Source organism: Myxocyprinus asiaticus, chromosome 9 (genome assembly GCF_019703515.2).
Source record: "Myxocyprinus asiaticus isolate MX2 ecotype Aquarium Trade chromosome 9, UBuf_Myxa_2, whole genome shotgun sequence".
Taxonomy (NCBI): domain Eukaryota; kingdom Metazoa; phylum Chordata; class Actinopteri; order Cypriniformes; family Catostomidae; genus Myxocyprinus; species Myxocyprinus asiaticus.
The window spans coordinates 50,826,658-50,847,896 of NC_059352.1; the positions used below are offsets into that span (position 1 = coordinate 50,826,658).

Below are 21,239 nucleotides of genomic sequence, written 5' to 3' on the forward strand. Positions count from 1 at the left end.
TTGGATGATCTCAGAAATTTGTCGGAAATTGATCAGGGCCTATCTCCCTCTGCGGATATCCAAGCTGGAACTCTGTGAGCTTGCTCGATTTCCAGCTTATGGCCTATGTCGAGCAGACTCAGGAAGAGCTTGTCTCGGAATTTCACCATATCTCGGCCTTCATCAAACTCAGGAATTCTAACAATTCGGACGTTGTTTCACCGGTTACAATTCTCAAGGTCTTCCAACTTTTCCCAAATACGTTCAAAGTCCTTCTTGGTTGCTAGTAGGCTAGCAGCTAATTCCCTCTCTGATGACTCCAGATAATTGATCCGTTTCTCGACATCCCCCAGTCTTGTAACCAACTCGGTGAATTTCTTCTCCATGGCAGTGATCCATCGATGTATTACAGCAAGATCCTCCAAGTCAGCAACGGCCTTTGTCAGCATTGCCATCATGTTCAACAGTTGACGCTGAATCTCTTTCACCTCACTGGCCAAATTGAGTCCCTGGTCTTCGCCCTTGTCAAGGGGTATCAGCTTGAGCACATAAGTGTCTTTTAATGTCTCCAGAGCCTGAGGATTTTGAATTCTTTGACATTTTGTCTTCAAAAAACAGTTATGGTATAGGATGTATCAAATCTCACTGGTTTATGACACAGAAAGTATTAAAACTAGCAAAGTGCGCAGAGCTCGCCATTCACACGTCCGAACCTCGCATGGTGCCATACGACTCCCGAAAATTTGGAAGGTTTAAAAAGACCTTCAGTCAGTCAGACAGATTGAAAGGTTGGAAGATTGAAAGATAGCATGTTGTAACATGTAGCTAAGCCTTCCAAGCATGTTCTTAGCATGTAGCTAGTCATTGCTAGCATGTTTTAAGATGTAGCTAGTTCTTGTTAGCATGGTTTAGCATGTAACCAGGGGTTGCTAGCATGTAGTTAGGTGTTACTAGCATGTTTTAGCATGTAACTAGGTCTTGCTAGCATGTGTTAGCATGTTTTAGCATGTAGCTGGCATGTAGCTAGGCATTGCTAGCATGTTTTAACATATAGCTATGGCTTGCTAGCATGTTTTAGCATGTAGCTAGGTCTCGCTAGCATGTTTTAGCATGTAACTAATTGTAGCTAGCATGTTGCAAGCCAGTTTTAGCATGTTGCTAGGCGTTACTAGCATGTTTTATCATATTTCTAGCATGTTGTTAGGCACTGAGTTGGGCATTGGTTACAATGACACGTCACACATTCAATTGGGGAACAAAATAAGGAAGAAAAGAAATACCCAATGAATGATGACAAAAGCTCTTTTTCTGTTGTAGCAGTGAAACAGTAAACATAATTAAATACACTTACATCACTTATTCACAACATATATGATTTATAAATGCATGGTATATAACAGATTATGTATTAATATGCTTAACATATAAGGTAATATTGAAAGGTAAGTCAATATTGGCTGTCATATATAACATTATAAATTAATTATATAATTATTAAATAACGTACAGAAGTTGAAATATTTTTGCTAAATCCTTTGTTTCCATCATCTTTCCTGTCAACACTCCCCTTTCAACATCCCATTTCGGCAACACCATACACAACTTTGTTTTCTTGTTTTCTGTTTTCTTTGGCATCAGTGCTAAATGCAGTAATGAATGGCAGACACAACCGGCACACAACTACAGATTATATGCTCAATAAATAAATAAATAAATAAATAATATTAGCCTATTTTTAAGATTCAAGCATTTTAATTTTAGAACAAATTTCCATCTTTAAATTAATTTAATTAATAAAAGCTTGAATATATTTATGTATAATTCATTTTATTTTGATAAATTCAATTTGGTGAAATTTGTTATTAAATTAAAATGCATACATTTTACAGAATAGGCTAAAATATGTTTGATTGAATATTTAATTTTTTATAATTTTATTTTGATAACGATTACAAAATGTATTATGCATTCATGAAATGCATGAATATTAAAAATAGGCTAAAACATTCTGATTGTAATATTCTTACTATTCAGATTTAATATATCAGATTTTACATTTTGCCTGTAGAAAACCCATTTCAAATCTTAAGATACACTATGCTTACATCCGAGGCCGTTACCCATCCTACCAACCACCAGAGAGAGGCCTCTCCCGAATACTGATCATCACCCGTTTCTTCTCTGCTCATTTCCTGTTTACCTTATGTATAAATAGCCATTCATCTCCATTGTTCATTGTTAAGTATTGCCAGTTTACACTGTCTTACCAAGCATTTTTCCATTGTTGGAACAGGCTTTTTGGATAACCCTTTGTTTTGTTTGTCTTGTTGGACTGTCTGTTTGGTTTATTGGATTTAACCACCTGTTTAACGACTACGTCTATCTGCCTGCTGATTTGGATTTTTGCACGTGTTCTTTAATAAACTTCCTGCACATGGATTTTTTTTTTTCATATATCAAATATCACATATTATATAATTCACTTTCTTAGTATGCAGTTTCTAATCCAAATGTAGAATAAAAACAGAAGTCAAGATTGTTTTTTTTTTACTAATCATGACTTTATAGTGGCTCTTTTCCATACAATGACAGTGAATCACTTTCCATGTTCAGTGTATGGAAAACAGCTGCTTGAACGTTCTGCTAAACATCATCTTTTGTGTTCCATGCAAATAAAGTCCTTTGACTGTTACTTTTTTACTGAATTATGACACTCCAATGTTTACTTAGAGAATATTACGGTAGTTCCATGGTACTTTTTTGTAAGTGCAACGTTCATACACGTAATAGTTACATTTATATGACTGATGAAGTCTTAAAGTGGTGTATTTTTGTTATTAATATTTCTATTTTCGTATAAGAGCATAATTAGTGAGACTATGATTAGTCACCATTTACAAAGCATGGTAAGTAAAGTTTATTTATATAGCACCTTTCGCAGATATAAATCACAAAGTGCTTCACAGAGATATTACAATTCAATAAAAATAAATGGGTAAAATGGTAATGGGAATCACTTGAGACTGCACAACCTCACTCTCACAAATGTTCATCATAACCTGAAAATCAAATCTATGATGCACATAGCAGAGGGTGTGGTGATTTCAAGGGTGACACACAGGTCACTCCTCTGACTCACCCCACATCCCATTAGTGATAATGACACCTTTTGTTTAGTATAGAGATAATGAATTTCTCTAATCCCATTTCCTCATCACATATAAAGAAATTCAACAAAATATAGCATCCTTTCTCATGCAAACACTTTCATAAGGCGTGGATAAACAATCATAGTTACGAAACAATTAGAGGAAAAAAGTATGTTAACACTTTTTAACTGGATTTTTAAACGGACATCTGCATAAAAGTCTCCTAAAATTAGATCTATTTATAATGAGGTCAGAAGACAGTCTTGATAAGACAAATTAGCAACATTTTACATTACAAAAATCAGGTGTAGTTTTAATACTGGTGGGCAAAGTACGTAAATACTGTACCCGAGTAAATGTACAGATACCCTGGTGAAAGTAAAAGTACCCCTTGGAAATTCTACTTGAGTAAAAGTACAAAAGTTCTTACTTTTGTATGTATTTGGATATTAAAAGTAAAAGTACTGATCTATTAGGATTATCATTTTATTTATTTTTTTAAATGTTTACCATTTAATCTCTGAAGGTATTTTAAAAGATGTTTCAGCAGCATACCCAAATTTAAAGGCTTATAACTCGACAAAAAAACAAGGAGGGTCAATTGTTTGGTATCATTTTAAAGAAAACGTAAAAAAATACAATAATGATATAGATTATAATAAATTCTGAGACTCTTAGCCTGAGAATCTGCTGAAAAATCACACAAATAATTGGAGCCAAAAATTCACTTTTTTTTTCTTATTTTTCTTATTTGACATTATATATATATATATATATATAATCTCTGGGTGTAAATAAGGTGGCTCCGAAAAACTGTTTTTGTTTTATTCCCAATCATGTCAACTGTATTTGAGAAAAAAATTCTGTTGATATGACAAAGCAATCAAAAGTTATACCATTACAAAAATAATTTATTATAGTGTCCAAAAACGTCTCCAAACAAATAAAACATAAATTGTACATAAGAACTAATTACACATGCAAACACAACAATGACTAAAGGTTTGCATAGCATGCATACATGATTTTATTAAAGAGATTTTAAAGAATGAGTTTCATTCTGTGTCATTTGAGTCATCATTGAGTCTGTGTCATGTATTTGGCACCATCTCCTGGTGGCCATATGTAACATTGTGCTTCATGTGGATTATCTAATGATCTATACATCTTATTACATTGTTTGGGGGCTTGTTTGAATGATAATCAAGTAGTGTAAGTGATATTTATGTTACGTTTATTTTTCATGAAGTTATAAGCGAAAACGTGGCATATAAGCAACACCAACATAATTGTCAAAGACATATACTTAGCTATTACTCGCTATATTTGATGAGATTTATGTTTTTACTGATTACAATAAAATGTACAGTCCAAAATTATTAATACATTTTTAAATCGGAACATTTCAAAGAACTTGTTCAGTTTTGGTCATAATGGCTACATGCATTGTAAAGTAGAGCTTCTAAACTTTAAAACGTTACATATTTTGTGTTGGTTAAAATACTCTGAAAACATGCAGGTACTTGAAAAATGTCCTTAAGTACAGTAACAGTGTAAAAGTACAAGCCATGAAAAAAATACATGATCCAGTAACAGTTATAGTTTTTTAAGCTCATAACAATGTATAGGGTTAGAAGAGTTTCTAAAGACTTCAGTCAGACAAATTGTAGGTTTTAAATGCAGAAATCCAGGTCATTAATCCATTAATCCAGTGCTGTTTCAATGCTGACATCTGAGTATTTGCCTTACAATACGAGTTTTAGAAGTGACTCACAGGGGGCCTGGGTAGCTCAGCGAGTATTGACGCTCACTAACACACCTGGAGTCATGAGTTCAAATCCAGGGCATGCTGAGTGACACCAGCCAGGTCTCCTAAGCAACCAGATTGTCCCGGTTGCTAGGGAAGGTAGAGTGAAATGGGGTAACCTCCTCACGATCGCAATTAGGGGTTCTCGCTCTCAGTGGGGTGCGTTGTGCGTTGCTCCACATGCTGTACTCAAAACGTGCTTTATTACTTAAGTGTTATTTATACTTTACTTGAGTACTGTTGAGAACAGGCTACTTGTACTCAATTACATTGCCAGTGAAAGCAATCATACTTTTTACTCCTTATAAATTTCATTGAAACCTTCAAACAACAAAGTACTTATTTTGGTTATCATGACTTAAGTCCTTCCTTAAAAATGATCTTTATTCAAGTGTGTACAGGGCAGAGCATGTGAGCGATGTGGAGCGGTGATAATTTCACCTGAGCGGAGAGCGCCTTTTTGAAGATTCCGCTCGCTCAGGCCGCTCAGTGCCGCTCGCTCAACCCAGAATGCACTTCGTGATATGCTGGTTTGGGAATCTGTGAAAGGAAGCAATAGGCTTGAGGTTATGGAGCTCTAACATTGTTTTAGTGACGTTGCAAACCTTATAGCCTAAATAAATGCTAAGTACAAATCAAAGTTAAGAACGAGGAAATCGAAAGGGAGTGTGGAGAGACCGTGAGAATCGGCAAATATTCCTTTTGGAATCGTATGTCACATTGCCAGAGAGCGCCAGGATATGCTACACGAACATGGTAGTGCAGCAAAAAGTGAGCTAGTAGGTTACACTACTATTTGATAATAAATTAATAGATAAGTAATTTATCTTGTTGCTATCATGTCAGTGCAGCTACCAGTTAGATACAGACCCGTTTCTACTGGGTTGCGAACGTTAGAGCACCCTCAGTTGAATATGTAAGCTTAATAATACTGTATACTGGCAAAGCATTATTTCTTGAATCCTGGCGAACACACACACACAAAAACCTTGCATCAAAACCAATAAACATGTATGATCTTGCAGATCAGTGTCCTAATTTGCAGACGCAGCATTCTGCTTTCATGCCTCCACTGTACGATTGAGCATTTGATTGGTAAAGATTTCTGCTCTCACATAGAGAATTTCATAGCGGAATTATCTCACTCAGTCGACCGCCTGTTGCTTTCGATTTCTGCTTTGGGATAAAGTGGCATATATATATATATATATATATATATATATATATATATATATATATATATATATATATATATATATTGGACACTATCTCACTTTATGCAGGACAAATATTTTTTATTTGTTAAATCCATTGTTAAAATTTGCTGTACATATAAAGAGTGCATGCACAAGACATGATCATTTGATGCATATAAAGTCCAGATTCACTTTATAATGCTTTAATAATATCAAAGAAAAACAAACGGGGCACATGCTATCTACTAATACAATATGATTATTATATAAATAACTACAGTCCTTTGTATTGCATATGATTCGTACACTAAAAAAATTGCTGGGTTAAAAAATAACCCAACCTTAACCTCACCGCTAGGTAACTATGGGACAGAATGTGCTGGGTTGCTTTGATCCAAGTGCTGGGTTTTACCATTTAACCCACAATGGTGGGTTGTTCATTTGACCCAACCTAGTGAGTAAAATTAACTCTATTGCTGGGTTAAAATTACACATACAATGGTTTTTGTTTTCAGACTCATTGCCTTGCTACTTTTATATTTAATAATAATAACAATAATAATAATTACGGTATATTATATATTAATTATAGTTGTGTACTTTATAATTTCCCATAATCTTACAAACACACTATACAAAAAGAGGCCACTGTAAATGTGTATTTAATGATTAACTTTTTTTTTGCCAAAACAAATCATGCATGAATACAATACCTCCTCCCCACCCCACGTAGATAAAAACACCAGTATATAGAACAGCTTCTTAAAAAAAAAAAAAAAAGTCACATCCACAGTGCATTATAGCACAACACACAGCACCTAACTATATTAAAAAAAATAACTTTTACATTTCAAATAACCTCTTTAAACACATTACAAAAAAACTTTACACACACCCTAAATGCAGATTGAACAAACTGATGTCCTCAAAAACTTAACAGATGAGGACTCATGTCCATCAATATGGTACACGCCATGCTGCAGAAACTCCCATGTGGGGAGGCACTGCTTGGTGTAATTAATGTCAAAGACAAAAAAAATGTCTTGAAACGCAGGTCCACAGCTCCAAACAAAGACTCAGTTTCAATGGTGTGGCCTGAAATAATGGTGAAGGCTTGGCACGTCGTCGTCTCATCCCCCAAGCACACAATGTGTGGAAATGGTTGATTGGCCTCTGCGTTTAAGTACTCAATTATGTTGGTCCCCACCTATTACACATCAGTCACTTAGTGTTGCAATATAAACGACATTTAAGTTATCAAGCTTATTTTGTGGAAGTATCAAAATGCAAAAAAAAAAAAAAAAAAAAAAAAAATCACCAAAACATTTATTGCATACAAAGAATAAACAATGTATAAACATTGCAAAATATGACTAAATGCAAATATGTGAAAGGCAAACAAATTCAATTTGTATTCAAACTAAAAAGTTAATTTGAAATAGTAGTTTGGACTAATATTATTCTTGTTAATATTACTTTAATGTTGATATTGTCATTAACATTAAATCACACAAACCCACACAGTGTTAAGTGAATAAATGTCATTGTTTGGAAGCTCCTATTCATGAATACACAGGATATGATGAACATCCCTAGTGCTAATTAAAAAGGCTGTCGATAAAACACCAGACCAATTTAGCCATCAATAACTTCAGTCATGCCCTTGTGTTTACACTGAACTGAGAAAGAAAGAACTGAACCATGAAAGCAAAGATGGATCCAAGAGTGAAAAAAGCCTGACCGAGTTACATAATCAAAACTGGACAACTGATTTCAGTTGTGTTGTTTCTCCTTTAGATTTTATTCTTTGGGTCGTTTTTTAGTTGTTGTTTTTGATAAGATTGTGTTTTCTCATTTACAGATTACGGTTTAATATTTTTTGCTTTCAAACATCCATCCATCCATTATCTATACGTACTATATCCTTTACTGTAGATAAAGATAGGTCGCAGGGGCCTATCCGAGCTGATATTAGGGGGGTACACCCTAGGCAGGTCACCAGTCAATATCAGGGCTTACACAAAGAGACAGACAACCATGCCTGCTCACACTTACACCTATGGCCAATTTAGAATCACCAACAGAAGTAATTACTGGAGAAGCTCTCAGTGAATCCAAAAATGGCATCTATAGCCAAGATTGTCCCCACACAACTGGGCAACTGAGAACAGCATTTCACCCTTGAAGTGAGGTGTGTTGAGGGAGATACCATTGACCTCATGATCCTCTATGACTTGTTAGTGTTCTGCTCTCATTCCACGTTTTGGCATCGTCTGATTTGTAAATTGCAACCAGAAAGTGTGACGAGAGTTTTGACAAACTCTGGGAGGAGACTATTGATTATGAAGGAACCCCAACTTGTGCACCACAACCCTTTGAACCAAGTGGGTTGACTGTTTCACAGTCGTCATTGTACAAAAAATGTGGAACAGACACTTTGCTGTAGAAGAGAGGATGCTGTTTGCAATACTCACCATCATAGAAGTCTAAAAGGACTCATTTTTTCTTTGCTGCCAGGTAAAGGTGGCATCCAAAATGCAAGAGATCTCAAGCAGTTTAGTCAAGAGAGGTTTCAGTGGGACACGATAAAACATATCTTGAACTGCAACCTGTCGAACTGTCCCAGTAGCGGAGTCCCATCTCTGCACATAGGAGACTCCAGGCAAATCTTCCTCTAAAGGGTGAATGAAGTTGCCTGACTTCACAAAATATTGCATCTGTTTAAAGTCTAATCCTTTGAATGGACTTGCTGCTGCTTCAAAATCATGGACAAGTTCTTCGAACCTTGGATCATCCTTATGACCTAATTTTCCAAACAAAGTCTTCCTCTGAAGTGAACCGATAATGTCTGAAATCAAGCTTGATGTCTGCTGGACAACAAAGCTGACTGTACTGTATGTCTGTGCTTGTTTGGACTTAAGGGTGGCCAAAAACAGAGCTATTCGCTCTGTTATGGTTTCTGGTTCCAACTCATCCCAGTAATCACAGTCTTCATTATCTTTTGTTGGAGCCTCTAAAGGATCTGAAATTTCTGCATTCTGAATTTGTAGAAACTGAGAGGCCCTGCACATATGCTCTTAAGCCACCTCCTGGAATGCTGCTCAGTGCCGTAATGCTGTTCTGGGACTGAATGCTGAAGAAGATGCCTTCTGAAAGACCGAATGTATCCAAAAGTCCGCCTGCAACCATCTTCACAGCATTGAAAGAATGTTGAAGCATTATTTATGCCATGCACTGCCCTCAAGTGAACAAAATGAACCTTCGCATGACCAGGTATTACTTGTCTGCAGCGGAAGCATGTATATGCCATTATTAATCCACGTTTGTAGCATGACAGTTCTTACAATGCTTCAGCAATGGCGAGAGACTTATCTACCCTGCCATTAGCCACATGGTCAGTGGCATCAAAAATACAAAAATCAAAGGCCAGGTCTGAAACACAGAAGTGTCTGGTGGAGAAACTTACCTACTTAAAAAAAATAATAAAATGCCTACAACTTCATTTTACAAACTTGCTTAGTGTACGTAACTCTTAAAGAAACACAATTATTTCTTTATTTCACAAACAAGAAACAAAACCCAAAATAAACCTTATTCATTAAATGCACATTATGTTAATATTATCTCCATCTTAGAATAATAATACCAACCATAAATAAAATGAGAATAACCCTACCCAGGTTACACTCTCCCCCTTCTAGAGTATCATGTCCCCATGAGACTAACACCCACTACACTTGTACTAGGACTCTAGATTTTGGTTTGTTACTCAAACTAGCACATTTACCACACTGAGCCATAGGATGACACCATAACGTTTGGCAATTACTCTTCACTCTGGTGAATTCTCGAGTCTGCACTACCATACCCCTATCTACTGAAGTTAATGGCCTATCCCAGCTCATCATAACTCCATTTTCTAACTGGTTTTCTCTCTCTTTTAGGATGATTTCAATTCTTTCCACTTCTGTCTGTCTTTGAACATCAGTAAACTGATTTTCTCCTCCCTTCTAATTCTAAATCCTCCACTTGATCAGAATTCAGCTGAGAGATTATGTCTACATCGCATGCTATTGAATCTCCTCCCACCACTTTCCCTTGTTCAGGAGTCTCTGATTCTTCTCATGGTATCTCTTTCCTCTTAGACTCTACTGGTGGCACAAGCAATTGTATGAACTGCCTGCTTTCCTGAGCTGGATAGTAGTTATACAAGCTACTTTCATCATGTCAGAGCCAACATCTACTGATTCACGATGCTCTGTTCCAGATTATTTGTTTCTCACTTGTTCTCTTTCTGCAATTTTCACCGATCAGGACCTGGTTACCATATGACGCTGACCTTTCTCCTTTCCATTAGGTAAGTACATCCTCACACCATCTCCCACAGGTAACAAATGGTCTCGATGCAACATCCTGACTCCTTCCGTCCCAGTCTCAGGTTTCACTTTATAGACAGGTAAGTTTGGCACCTTTTTCAGGATACGGTAAGGTACAGAGTTCCAGCGATCTTTTAACTTATTCCTTCCCGTACTGGCAAGATTCTTAATGAACAGAGTGTCTCCTTTTTCCAGAATCTGGTGTTTCACTTTTTTATCATACAGTCTCTTATTTCTCTGCTGGGTCTTCAGAGAGTTTTCAGTGGCTAACTGAAATGCTTGTTGCAGTTCTTTTCTCAGTCTTTCAACATACTGGTGATGTGTTCTCCCTTTATCCCCACTATCTGCAGTACTGAAGCACACATCTACCGGAAGTCTGGCCTCTCAACCAAACAACAGACAATACGGAGAGTATGAAGTAGTTTCATTTTTAGTACAATTATATGCATGTACTAATAGACTGATGCTTTGACTCCATCTGTTCTTTTTGGCAGGATCCAAGGTACCCAACATGGATAGGAGTGTCCGATTGAAGCACTCAGGCTGTGGGTCCCCTTGAGGATGATAGGGCGATGTTCTGGATTTAAGAATTCCCATAATCCCAAGGAGTTCTTTGATCAGCTTACTTCCAAAGTCACGCCCTTGGTCAGAGTGAATGCGTGCTGGCAAACTATAATGTATGAAAAACGTCTCTACAAGGATCTTTGCTACCGTTACTGCTTTCTGTTTTTTTGTAGGATACGCTTGGGCATAGTGAGTGAAATTGTCTGTGACTACTAGAACATTTCCAATCCCTTTCAAATCTGTTTCAATGGACAGAAAGTCAATGCAGACTAGATCTAAAGGACCACTGCTTGTGATGTGATTCATGTAAGCAGACCTTTGTGGTAGAGTTTTTCTAACAATACATCGTCATCCACATCAGCATTCATTCTTAGCCAGTAGAAACAATCTTTGCACAACTCTGTGGTCTTTTCAATCCCAAGGTGACCTCCCTCATGAAGAGACTGTAGCACTTGCATGTGATATTTTTCTGGTAAGACCAACTGCTGTTTCTCTCGTCCACAGGGACATTTTGTACATCGGTACAAAAGGTTATGTCTGATCACCAACTTTTCACCCTGTTGTCTTAACAGGTTCTCAGATGGATTACAACTCTTTGTAACAGTAAGTACTTTGCCTTACTTCCTGCTTTACAGGTCCAATGAGAGAATCTCGCTCTTGGCCACATCTCAAGTCTGATTTAGACAATTGCTCCTGGTGTTCCATTTCCAACTGAACTGGACAAACATACACACAGGGAATGCTTTCTTGAGTGACACATAAATGATCCACCAGTCTACTGTCAGATTCATCACAGGTATGAGAATCTGTAAGCTGACAGATGGCTTTCACTCCTGATTGAGGTATGTCCAGCCATTCAGGTGACAGGTCAGTATGCTCAGGATAATGCGACAGTACATCAGCATCAATGTTATGGCGTCCTGGTTTATACTGAAGACTAAACTCGTAAGTAGCCAGAGCCGCCAGCCACCTATGTCCTGTAGCACTTAGCTTTGCAGTCGTCAGCACTTATGTTAGGGGATTTTTATCTGTCTTAACAGTGAACTTTGCCCCATAAAAGGTAATCATGAAATTTGTCTACGACAGCCCATTTCAGTGCTAAAAACTCCAACTGATGAATGGGATATCGCCTTTCAGTGTTACTCAGTTTTTGGCTTGCATAGGCTACCGGTCTCAGCCCCTCAGGATGTTCTTGGTTTAACATGGCACCCAAGCCACTTAAACTTGCATCAACATGTAGGACATATGGCTTAGCTGGATCTGCATATGCCAGTACTGGTGCATGTGTAAGGGAATGAATGATGTTATGAAATGTTTCAGTGCATGTCTCATCCCACTGTTCACCAAATGACTGCGATTCATTATAGGACTTCCTTTTCTGTAACACCTTGTTTTTCCTCTCACAGGTGGATATCCTTTGGTCAATTCGGTCAACAGTCTCACAATAGCTGAGTAGTTCTGTATAAAATGCCAATAAAATCCACAGAATCCTAAGAAGGATCTCAGAGATTTTAAGTCATGTGGCATTTTCCATTTAGACACTGCGGACACCTTCTCCGGATCATGGGAGATTCCAGCTGCGGCTACAATGTGCCCCACATATTTAACCTGCGGCTGGCAAAACTGGCACTTGTCTATAGACACCGAGTCTGTACTCTTCCAGTCGGTCCAACACTTTCAGCAACCTCTCCTCATGTTCTTCTAACGTACGCCCAAAGTCAATGAGGTCGCCCAGATACACAATAACTTGAAGATGCATCTCTCCAACCACTCTCTCCATTAGGCGCTCAAAGCTAACGGGAGCACCTGTAATCCCCTGCGGCATGCGCTTGAACTGGTAGAAACCCAGAGGAATGCAGTCTTTTCCTTGTCCATCTATCCTGGGAGTAGTATACTGGTCAGGAATAGTTCTTGTGTTCAGTGTCTGGTAATCTATACACATGTATTGCTCCACTTTTCTTTTGGGCAATTACAATTGGAGAAGCATAAGGACTTTATTATGCCTGCAGCTAATAGATCTTTTAAGTGACACCACACATCACTGATGTCTGCTGGTGCGATACGTCTGGATCTTTCTCTAAATGGTCAGCAATCATTTAGTCGGATGTTATGCTTCACATCTTTTGCAAATCCCACATCCCACTCCTCAAGTGAGAACACGTTTCCTCGTTCAACTAACTTTTCTTGCCATTATTCTTCCAATCTGCAGGAATAGGAGACTCTCCAAACTAGAAAACTCTGGAATCTACCCTCTTTGAAGTACACTGAGCTCCTTGAGCCACTGTAACTGTGTCTGTGGGAAAGACGTTAGCAATCACTGTCTCTGTCGGTATGGTAATGCCTTTAGCAGTTTCATTACAAATCAGCACTTTGAAAATATTAATGTCCATGTCTAATGAAGACAAGACTGTGGGAGGGATAAACAGTTCAGCTGGATGTTGGCTATCTGCAGCCGTTTCCTCTAGGAGAATTTCCTTCCTCAGCTGTGTCACAATGCTCCCCTTTACAACTGGCATACTTTTCAATCCTTGGAAGAATAGTTAAGGCTCCTATCCCCCTCCATTCTACTAGTCCCTCAGCTACATCAATCGCTTCCTCCTTCCCTGGTATCTGCCGTGTACAGGATGTTGGGAGTGATGACTGAATTCTCAATGAGTGAGCTATGCATGCTACATCAGTTTTATGACAGAGCAGTCAAGTGCTGAAAGAAGCTTGCATTGGTTCCAATTATCAGAGGAACTTGTGGATCCGGGCAAACCAATGCGAGAATGCCAACAGAATCTTTTTCTCTAGTCTTTGGAACAGGGAATGACACTTCCACTACTATGTATCCTTGGTACGGGTAGGTAGTCTCAATTAGTCCCCAGATAAACAGTCCAGTTAGTGGCTGGATGGGTACATGTGACTACTACTTTGAATACCATTCGTCAAATATGATCATGACTTGCGACCCACTATGCAGTAGCACATTACATGGACATCCATTCAGTTCAATGGCAATTGTTGATGCAGGCCCCATTAATCTTCTGGGAATAGGGCTTGACCCACTGACATCAGGTTGATTCCGTTTGGAGAAACAGTCTAATCCACTAGGATTATCATCATTTCTAGTCTCTCCGTCTTTGATTTTCAGAGGGAACGTACCAATTTCTGTATTACTTGAGCTGTACTTTCTGGTGATTTGCACTGGGTAGCTATATGTCCATCCTCCCTGCAACGATAGCAGAAAAAGTCAGTGTTTGGTAGCCTGCTTGTCTTTGTATTCTACACTCATGGTTGAAGCAGATACATTTGTTGTATGGTCATCCCATCTGGATCTTAATTCCTGAATCTCAGCTCTGAGTTGTCTGACTACAGAAGATTCTACTTTATCATCCTGCCTTATTTGTATTGGCTTTACTGTTGCTTTGATTCTATGTCTAGCAGCTTTGTTCTCCTCAGCTTCTTTTATCTCATTTATCAATGTTAAGAAACTAGGTGGCTTTTCTTTTCTCTCCCTCAGCCTCAACTGTAGGAGCATCATGTCAGCTTCAACTGCACCTCTAAGTAACTGTCTGATCCATGCTCTGTCCATTGTCTGAGGTGTCAACCCTCCTCTCTGCACTAATTTTGTCAAGGATTTCTCCATCCTATTCAAGTCAGATAAAAGTTCACCCTGGTATTGCCGCAAGAGACGAAAGGCGAAGTATAAGTCCTCTCCTGACACAGAGGTTCCAAAGGCGTTCTCTAAAGCTTCAAGGTATTGAGAAGCAGTGGCCGCCGGACTTGGAAATCGAACAGCTTTTACAATGTCAAGGGCTGGACCCTTCAAACATTCCATTATTTGCCACCTTTTTCCCTTTTCAGAACACTCACTTTCCGTTGTCATTAACCTGGCTTGTTCTATCCAGTTATCTAAACTTTCCTCTCCATTCGGAGTTGGAACCATGCCCAAAAAGCTTCTTGTTTAGCTGTCTTCTCTAATAGTTCTCCCACTGCCCGAATGATCGATTCAGGTGAACTGGGACTGGTTGGAAAGCATACATTTTGGATGTCAGCCATAGATTTCCCTTCATCTGTTAAGAACTTTGTCAGTTTCTTAGTGAACTCAAAGGCAGTAACGTCAACAGGAGCTACTATGACCTTCCATGTTTCTTCTCCTTCACTTTTCTGTAGCTCTGGAGGATCATATGCAGGGTCAAGGACTTCCCTACACTCACATAGGACTAATACTGTACCCGGTGTGGGTCCTACCCTAGAGTCTCTTACATGCACTCTCCCTAGGGCTTTTATAGTCTGCACAGTCTCTTCTATACATGTCACTTCTGTGGTTGCAGGTACTCCCATCACTAAGATGGCATGATTTTCTGCAACTGCTGCTTCCTTACACCACTCAGATAACTCAGCAGCAATAAAGGGTTACTTTCAAAAGCCATGCTGAAACGTCAGTCAGATAAGTATCAATTCTCTTGTATTCACTTAACGTTTAACTCTGTTCTTGCCATTAACAGGATACCAGAACGGACATATCCCGAACGAGCCCCCAAATTGTGTAGAGCCCCCTACCCTTAACCATTAAATGGGCGGAGCACCCGAGGTCCTACGGTGTGTCTCTCAACTTTAAAAATATAAATCCCCTCCAGTATCCTATTAACTACTATGACAAATTAAATGAATAACTCAAATTCCCTTTTAGGTGTAATATGATTACCCTAAAATATGAAGATTTCCATCAACACAAAAGGTAAAATAAGAATTATATTTATTAATCACAAGTAGAATGAATAAAAATAAAATAAATGACTTGTCTGTCTTTTCCGGTACAAAAAATAATGTGTCCCTTTAACAATACAAATGACTGTATTGCCTTCTTTCTGAATGAATATTCTTACTAGTAATGTCCCAGATTTACAATACAATAAAGTAAAAATAAAATTGCAAGAAAGAAATGAATGTTCACAATAAATATTCCCAAAGAAACTATTAATCAGCTCACATTTTGTTAAATGAATAAATTAAATCAATATTTCACAATATATCAGCGCACTTGGAATTAAATAAAATTAGAATTCCAAATAAACAGTAGGAGTTTTCAACCTTATGACAGTTTACTCTTCCAAAATGAAAATATAAATCTCTACTGAATTATGTTAACAATCAATAGTTATTTGTGGGCCCCCCCACCCCCCACCCCCCACCACACACACACACACACACACTCGTTGCAGGCCTGTTAGTGGCTTGAGAGCGTTGTGGCCTTAAAAACATACACATGGCCTCTTCACTCTAAAGAGCACACCAAATAAAATAAATGTCACCTGAACTCCTCTTTGGAATCCAAACAAACCCAAACGATCATCCACAAACTCCACGTAGATCAGCGATTTGCCCATAACCACTCTCAGCAGTCCGCTGAATTAACGGCAAATCTTCTCTCTCTCGACGTCTGTAGTTTATTCAAACTCCATCGATGTTTAAAGATCACTCCAATACTCTTCGATGCACACAGTTCTCTCACTTTGATCTCTGATGAACTCACATGTCTTCGTGTTGCAGCTAACTCGGTTCAAACTAAGTTATTTAAATTTTCATAAACAAAATAAAAGCAATCACTCACATAAACAGTGTCATAAACGCTTTTCACCTTACGAGATTGAACTTAACACACTGGGTAAGTGGTTAAAAATAAACTTTCTTTCCTGTAAACGCATGAGGAAATCTTATAACTTCTCTCTCTGATCAGCCATCTTCTCTCTCTCCTCCTATATCCAATCACAATCCATATCCCCTCATACAGGCGGGATTAAACTAAATAAACGACCAATCAATCAAATGAACAAAGTGCTGGCAAAAAACATGTTTTTTAACAAGTACATTACAAACAAACTTGCTTAATGTACTACTTCTTAAAGAAACATACTTAATTATTTCTACATTTCATAAACAAGAAACAAAACCCATAATAAACCTTATTCATTAAAAGCACATTATGTTAATATTATCCCCATCTTAGAATAACAATACCAACCATAAATAAAATGAGAATAACCCTACCCGGGTTACATACATACCCAAAACTAAAGGCTTATTAATCATATTGAATCAAATACTTGGTACCAACTAAAAGTAAACCTTTTAAAATTTCAAGAAAATGGGTTGGTCAAGTTTAGAGATTATGAAGGTAAACACTGTTGATAAAGCACCAAAAATAATTAGGAAGAAATTGTAATTTTTATCTTAGAGCTTCATTAAGTCAGCATTTTGGAGTAACTTAAAATACTGCCAAACATGTGAACTATAACTGCACGAAGTTTTGTGATGATCTAAATGTAAAAAAATAAAAAAGGTAGAGCATTTAGCACTGTGGGTCACAGTCATGTGTGGCCACCTTGTGGCAGCATACGGTACATACATTCACATAACACCAACCCAATGAATACAATGCTCCAGCTCCCTATGAAATTATTATTTTAATTACCTAGGCAATTTGAAAATTGGGGAAGGTTTAACGGTATCAAACACTGATAAGGCTTACTCTTTTAAATGTGTTAAATCCCCTAAACATGTGGCTACAACACAGTTCATATTGCATCATAGATGTAGCTAGATAAATAGTCAATTTTACTTAATAGTAACATCTCAACATTATGTCTCAATAAAAATTAACTTACCTTTAAAGGTATCTACCGGGTTGTCAAGCTGCCATTCATTTAACTTGTCTCTTACAAAACTGTCCATCAGTGCCAGCCGCAACCTCAGTCACACACCTAGAATTAAATTTCAGATTAAGTTGATTAGAATTTCACAAAACTGTGCTGAGTTTTTACAAGGACTGTTTTTTTTTTTTTTTTTTTTTTTTTACAGGGTAACCTTAACTACAAATTGTTGGCGTTCTCCTATCTTAATTCAGCAACATTAATGGATATACAGTTTGTTCAGACATTATTGATCTGTATAAAACTATCAGGTGAATAAAGCCAGGAGACCGCCACACATTAAACTGCAAAATTCATAAAGGCTGCAGATGTAGGTATTAGTGATTGTTAAGTCTAGCTAGCTAGCATCTAGTAAAAATTGCTAAATAGTTAGCTAGTTAATGTCATATCACAGAATAATCTTATGGATCTTAAGTGTTTTTCTTCGCCAAATATTAATAAAATTACTACTATTGCTGTGACTTGCAGTGCACTCAGTACCTTTGAATACCAAAAACAAAAATCGTTGTTGCAGTGCTATTTTTAATAGTCATTAGCAGTATTAAAGTATCTAATAATGGGTCAGGCTGAAGATTGACTGACTGTGTTTTATTGCTTGCACTGTTGGAGCATTATTTAAATTCGTTTAATTAGTAACATGCAGGGTTTTGAGCAAATATAACACAAGTAGATGTACACGGCAATAAGATACAGTCAAACGTTTGTTTTAACAGTCATTATGAGTGTGCATTACGCAGTGATTTTACACAAATGCACTTAACACAAGTATATACAGTATGTGTGACACTGGCATATAATTAACATTGTTCCAATTAATAAGTGAGTTATAATTGACGACAGACCCCTGAATCATTGAAAAATAATGCACACCCCGAGGTGGTAAAACAGCATGACATGAAGCACAGTGACCGTTACACCTCGAGCGTGCAATATTTTTCAATAATTCAATGGGCTGGAGTCAATTATTCCACTTATACCACGGTTACCACACCTTAAGTCATCGTTCAAGGTTTTATCTCAAGACATTTTCTGGTTTTCGTCCCTAAAACACTCTTGTGAGTTGAACTACTTTCTTCCTCCACGGATTCAGTGTATTGTTTTAATACAGCCTGAGCCTTCGTTGCTAGTTCGACAAAGTCACTATATAATAAACTCGTACTTCTATGAGCAAAAGTTCACTATAAATCTAAATTCTTTTTGGAGGGATCTTCATACCAAATTATCACTAATCACTAAACTGGTTGAGTTCAAAATAAAAAAACAATATAACAGATAACTGATTTTCTTAATGAGAATATATTATAGAAATAAATAAACCAAAAGTGCAATGTACATCAGAAATACAACTTAAAGTAACACATTCCATAAACCAATCATACAAATGAACCCAAATAAATACATGAAAAATATTATTATTACAAAAGAATTAGTTCTGATCTGAGACTGAAGAGTTGCATACAGTGAAAGTGATGAAGCTTATCTGAATTAGTCCGTAGATGGAAGATGAAACCTTGTAGTTGATGTTGATGCAATCGGTTCTTTAACACCAGTAACGGTCCAAACCAAATCCCCTTATCCACATGTTAACTCCAGGAACAAACAGAAATTAGTCCCATCCTCGTGAGTAATATCTATTTTAGATGACACAAGGCGATGTGATATAATGCAGGCACAGTTGTCCTTTCAATTTCTAAAATATACCATGCAATAGCAAATGCAACATTAGGTACAAAAAAAAAAAAAAAAAAGTTGGAAAAGGAAAGCCTTTTTGATTGAGCATGAAACAGTATGTTTCCCAATCAAAGCATCAGTCAATGTGGCTTTTTTCAAAGAGAACCCACTTGTTCCCTTTACCAAACAACTCTCTCTTCTTCTACTACATACCTGTATTTAAACCTAACCCACAGAAACAATAGTGCCCCCTGATGGTGGGTAGTAGTATAACAACAGAAGTAACATTTAACTGTTTCATAACCCCCCTTTCAGAAAGAAACTTGTCATAGGCATAACAAGTTTTCAAATTCTGCACATGATAAGTCTCCACATTTTCAGGAAAAGAAACAGTATAGTTAACAGGACCGAGACAATCTTAGCATTGCAATGCTGCAATGCTCTCTCCAATGGTCCCTTCAATTTGTGTCCAAGAACTACTTCGGCTGGTGTGAAACCTGTGCTTTCATGGAAAGTGGTATTAATTGCAAACCTGAATTCTGGCTCACCATCGATCCCATTGGTGATTCTGATCTCCCATGTAAGAAGCAATCATTGTCTTTAGGTTACAATTGATCCATTCCATCATATTCGTTTGGGGATGGTAGGCTGTAGTACATTTTTGTATTACTCCCCACTGTTTGCAGACTAAGGAAAGTAGTTGTGAGGTGAACTGAGCTCCACGGTCTGACACTAAATAGGCAGGGGTGCCCCATCGAGTAAAGATTTCCTGTACTAGGATCCTGGCTATTTGGGGAGCTTTCGCCACTCTCAAAGGTAAGAACTTCACCAACTTGTAACAGTAGTCAACAATAACTAAGAGATGTTCATTTTGTTTGACACTCTTAGGGAATGGACCCATTAGATCAACTCCAAGCATGTGCCGGGGTTCAACTACTGGTGTGGATTGTAGATATCCAGATAACTTGGTTAACATGGGCTTATACTTTTGACAATTTTGACAATCTTTACAATACTTCCACACATCAGCTCTAACAGTAGGCCAATAGGCCATGTCCAGAAGTCGAAGAAGTGTTTTCAATCTTCCTAGATGTGTACTTAATGGATTATCATGCACATACTGCAAGAACACTTTACAAAAACCCACAGGAATTACAAGCTGTAGTTTCTTTCCCTTATTTAAATCAGGTATGCTGCAAAATAGTACTCCGTTCTGCATGACATAATGTACTCTTGAGGAAGTTTGGAGTGAACCGCCACATCCTCACACGGTTCTACACCAGCACTGTAGAGAGCATCCTGACTGGCTGCATCACTGCCTGGTATGGCAATAGCACAGCCCACAAACGCAAAGCCCTGCAAAGGGTGGTGCGAACTGCCAGACACATCATCGGAGGTGAGCTTCCCTCCCTCCAGGACATATATACCAGGCAGTGTGCCTGAAAAAAAGCTCGGAGGATCATCAGAGACTCCAGCAACCTGAGCCATGGGCTGCTCTCACTGCTACCATCAGGTAGGCGGTATCGCAGCATCAGGACCCGTACCAGCTGACTTCATGACAGCTTCTTCCCCCAAGCAATCAGACTTTTGAACTCTTGATCTCTCACGATCAAATACATCAGCACTGCACTTTATTACTCTTATTATCTCACACCGGACTGTCATAAATTATATTCTCTCTTAACAACGCACTGGCAACTTACTATCAACCGACAGCCTGATTGTCAGTACAGTACAATACAACCTACTGTATATTTTATATATATTATATATACTATTTTTATTGTATAATGTGTATTCTA

The 21,239-nt window shown here is 37.8% G+C and overlaps 1 long non-coding RNA gene across 2 annotated transcripts in view; it reads right to left on the bottom strand.

The window, feature by feature from the left end:
* Positions 1-21,239, bottom strand: part of LOC127446222 (uncharacterized) — a 73,658-nt gene that overhangs the window by 6,478 nt on the left and 45,941 nt on the right. The window contains exons 1-2 of one of the 2 annotated variants that reach the window (XR_007898168.1): positions 19,226-19,611; positions 17,722-17,817 (exon numbers count right to left, since the gene is read on the bottom strand). This is a non-coding gene — a long non-coding RNA (uncharacterized LOC127446222). Of the gene's footprint in view, positions 1-17,721; positions 17,818-19,225; positions 19,612-21,239 lie in introns of those variants that run through there. The other variant, XR_007898169.1, reaches the window with a different exon arrangement.